We start from the raw sequence: 4,646 nt of genomic DNA, 5'->3' as shown, positions 1-4,646 counted from the left end.
ATTCCAATGGAATGTAGACTTGGTAGGGTTGATTTGTTTGTTTTTACTGTCTTGAAAATTGACTGATAAATGATCAAATCAATATGTTGCTCAGTTATCAAAGGTAGCTAAAGTACAGGGTAACTATGCTGTCATCTGTGAGTGCTATTGTTGGTTTTTCTAGTACAGTAGATTTAACTTTTGCTGCATTTAACCATGTAAAATTTGAGGATATTCACATAATATCATCTCAGAAGACAATTACCTTAATATCCTGGAAAAAAAATGAAGGTTTTACCAAGAAATGCTAAATAATATCAATTTTGACTTTAAGAATATAGGGCTCTAAAGGAGAGGGGTCGTGCTCACTTCAGCAACACATATACTAAAATTGGAACAATACAGATAAGATTAGCATGGCCCCTGTGCAAGGATGACATGCAAATTCGTGAAGCATTCCATATTTCTGCGATTGGGATTGACATATATACACTATTGATACCACATATAAAATAGATAACTAATGAGAGCCTACTGTGTAGCTCAGGGAGCTCTACTCAGTGCTCTGTGGTGACCTAAACGGGAAGGAAATCCAAAAATGAGGGGATATATGTATACATATAGCTGATTCATTTTGCTGTACAGTAGAAACTAACACAACATGGTAAAGCAACCAGACTCCAATAAAAATTAATTTAAAAAAATAACATGTATCTTAACATATAAATGCTTTGATGTGACTACACTAGGAGACATAATGAAGAAGTCAGATGTCTACTGTGGCTAAACTCTAGAAAGACATCGAAATTAAACGATGTGAGGAAAATTTGCTAAGTGTCAAATTATTTGTAAAGATAATGAGTGCAACATAAACCCTAAAAAAGGACAAGATCCATTCATTCAACAAATCATTATTGCGCCAAGCATTGTGTTCAACTCTGGGGTTGCACCTGAAAGGACCAATAATAATTACATTGGCAGAGAGGAAGATGAATAGCATTCCTAACAGCGTGAACAACAGAAACAAAGGTACAAACAAGGGGATATGTGGAGCATATTTTAGGGACATTAATCAGATTCACTTGTTTTTATAGGGGAATTAGAAAAGTTGTTTAAGGTTAGAAAAGATATAGAAGGCCTTGGAAACCAGGCTAAGGAATTTGGACTTCACCTTTGAGGGCAATGACAAGCCACTTGAATGGCAATGGCAAGCAAAATTTTGAGCAAGAAAGACATACCATCACAGAGTTTTAAGAAAATAAATCTGGTAGTGAAGGCACACTTTCAGGGTGTAGGTGAAGTTGAGACTCAAGATAGATTAATTAGGGGATCATTGAAATAGTCTAAGTGTCACATGATAAAGGCTGGATTAGGAAGTTAGCAGCAGATAGAAATAGGGAGAGGAAAATTTGAAAGGCCTGAATTTGAGAGCTATGATTGGATGTGAAAGAAAAGAAAGGAGAGAGTCAAAGGTTACAGTGAGTTTAAGGCCTAGGTGGCTCAAAAAAATTACTGAGTCAAGACAGGAAGCTAGTTTTAAAGAAATTTATGTTCAGTGTTAGGCATGTTGAACTGGAGACAATATGGGGCCATCCAAATGGAATTATCAGACGGATTATTTAATGGTGAAAATGATAAGGCTGAGAATATAAATTCTGAATCATATACATAAAGTATCAACTATTGTAGAGTCTGATCCCCATGCTAGAAGACATTGGGGGAAATGAAGAAAGTTAACATAGCTCTGCCCTCAAGAGTTTATAATTTCAGTAGTATACTAAATGCTAAACTATGTTGTACAGTATTATAAGAGGTTAGAGAAGAGAGAAATAAATGTGGGGCAAGACAATCACTGAAGGCTTCTTAAAAGAGGTGGTACTTATGTCTGAACTAAAGAAGAGCCTGTATGACTTGTAGAATTTCTCAGCATATTGGTGAGGTTAACAATAATGATAAATATTTTATGATTTAATTTTGATAAATTAAAGAATAATGATAATCTCTTCCCAGCCAAGAAAATGAGTCTTTCTTCATAAGCTTAGACCCTGAAGATGCTGGAAAACTAAAAGAACGTGGCAAGGAACTTAATGAACATTAGGCACCAGGCTGAACTACTTGATAACACTTTTTCTATCCCTTTCCTACCTGGTTTACATGACCTCATTTCTCAGAAAGCTCTTGGGACATCACTACAGAAAAACACTTAATTCTCTTAGCTTGTGATGCAGGATCAGAAAAAAAAAATTGTGTTGCCTTAAAGGGTGAAATAAGTGACTGGAAAATAAAATACAATTTTAGCAAATATTTTAGAGTGTTTACTCCTCAGAGCACGAGGCTGGGTTGAAAGGAGGAAGCGTAGAGGCATATAAACATGACATATCCCCTGCTCTCAAAGGGTCTTGTGGTCTGGTAGAGATGATCATCTATACATAAGACAAAGTATATAGGATCAGAAGGAAGGCAAAGGCAGCTCTGAAAGTTGTAAACCGAAATCCCTATGATATGGTGTGGAAGGGTCACTTGTGAACCCTGTTCCAGTGACAGAGTTCAGCCAGTACCAATTGGCATGTAAAATTGCAATGGGCTCACCAGTTAAAGAAAATGATTTACAAGCTGTACTCTGCATTTTGAATTCAAGCATTTATTTCTAAATCAAGTGCAGTTTGAAGAAAAATGTAAATGAAGAGCTTCTTTTATTTTAAAACTTAATTTTGAGTGATGTCATTATACAAAGCATCAGAAATAGTCTTGAAAATGAAGAAAAAAATTCTTCATAACTCACATTTTACAACTCTAATATTTCAAGCAAAGAGTTGGATGAAAGTAAGAAAGAAAGCGAAATTCAGTAGCTTTTTGGCTGGAAAAGTTTGGCACTCTTCCATGACTTGCTTGCTGCAAGAGCCAGAATTTGATTCAGGAGGAGCTGAAAGCTTCTCCATGCTGCTCCGGTGGCCCAGAGATTCTGGCTTTGGACAGCACCATCTGGACCAGTGTGAACGACAAAGTCAAACCTCCCACGTGCATTTGCCTGACTGGGCAAATCAACTTCAGAGCAAGGGCACAGGCTGCCTCTCAGACTCCATCAGCTTTCTTCCTTGGTGGTGTGGATAGCTCCAAGGTTCCACTGCCATCATGAAGAGAGTAAGGCAGCTTTTCCTGTTGCCGTATATTGCAAATCATCCAATTGTGAGTTGCTATTTATCCCCTTTTTTGGCAGCTATAGCTACTCAGCTTCCTGTATCATCTTCTCTTCTGTGAATCAAAGAGCTTTCCTCGCATATAAATCCTATCAAGTGTCTTCTTTGACAATCCCTCATTAGAGGAGGTTTTTCCTGATTGTTTTATACATGGGTGTGAATGTGGCTGGTGAGGCTGAGCTGAGCCCCACAGACTGTATTGTATCCCAAATCTTGCTTAAGATTTTAGTCTGTCAGTTATTTTAGTCATGCCTGCTTTTCTCTTTCACTACTCTTGACAAAAGTTAAAGTTCTGAGATCACTGCAATAGATTTTGAAACCAAATGAAGAGCTCATAAAAGCCTATACAGTAATCTATGCTTCCATGCTCCATGTCTCCAAGAAAATCTAAATACCATCTCTAATACCACTCTTGTTTTGTTTTGTTTTGATTTGGCCCAAGTGATTTTCCACCTAAAATCAAGCTGAGAGAGGAAGACACTCCATTGATTCTGCTGCCTGTCTAGTGCAATGGATATCTGCTGACGTTTTCTTCCTTTCTTTCTTTCTTTTTCTTCCTTCCTTTCTTTCTTTCTTTCTTTCTTTCTTTCTTTCTTTCTTTCTTTCTTTCTTTCTTTCTTTCTTTCTTTCTTTCTTTTAAATTGAAGTGTAGTTGATTTACAATGTTGTGTTGCTAATGTTTTCTTGTACAATACAAATAACATTTTCCCTTTTTAACTACCCACCCCATCTTAATAGGCAAAAGAAGATCTATTCCCAAACAAGGTTGGTACTGTTGATCAAAAGTGACAATAGCATGCAACCTGCCAATCTGAATCCATTTCCAAAATACCTGTGCAAATTTCTTATACCTTGATATTTCGAATGTAGACTAGGCCAGCTAGTTCACAGTTTCCCCAAATGAGCTATACGTAAGCATTTTGAAGTCCTTGAATTGTCAGCATTTAGGCCAGAGAAAGCTCTAAGAGACTTTCTGCCCTCAGTTTATAAAACTGAATTTTAAAAATAAAACAAAAAGGCTGCCAGCTGGGTTTCTTGCTGAGCTGACTTTGCAAAAATTTGAGATTTTATTTTTAACCCTAATGAGTTCTTAGTCCCAGATTGGGCAAGAATGCTCTAGTGAGTACATATGTGGCTTTAGTAAATAACCATGAAAATTTAGGAATAATGCCAGGTAAAATCACTTTATAAGAATGAAGTTAATTGTTCGTCTGAATCAATACACAGGAGAAGGTAACCCACTCTGAGTACAGATTTATAGGTAGGTTACATGCATGGGACTGTCAGAAGCTAAACAACGTCACTAGTCCAGGATATGCCTTCAGAATTAGAATAGAACTAAAGATGGCTATAATCTAATCAACTGCACTGTAATTTCTCTAAAGAATGTGTCTATACTATATGGTACTTTCCTGTATGGCGTCTATAAAGAGGAGAATTGGATAGAAAAAATTGCTTGTGTTAACTAAC

At 36.7% G+C, this 4,646-nt stretch overlaps 1 non-coding gene across 1 annotated transcript; it reads left to right on the top strand.

Annotated features, from left to right (window-relative positions):
• Positions 1-340: 340 nt before the first annotated feature.
• LOC137757574 (U6 spliceosomal RNA) lies at positions 341-447 on the top strand. Its single transcript, XR_011072413.1, has one exon. It is a non-coding gene; the product is annotated as a U6 spliceosomal RNA (small nuclear RNA).
• The last annotated feature ends 4,199 nt before the right edge of the window (positions 448-4,646 follow it).

This window comes from Eschrichtius robustus, chromosome X (genome assembly GCF_028021215.1).
Source record: "Eschrichtius robustus isolate mEscRob2 chromosome X, mEscRob2.pri, whole genome shotgun sequence".
NCBI classification, from domain to species: domain Eukaryota; kingdom Metazoa; phylum Chordata; class Mammalia; order Artiodactyla; family Eschrichtiidae; genus Eschrichtius; species Eschrichtius robustus.
This window is presented reverse-complemented; position numbering and strand designations above follow the sequence as displayed.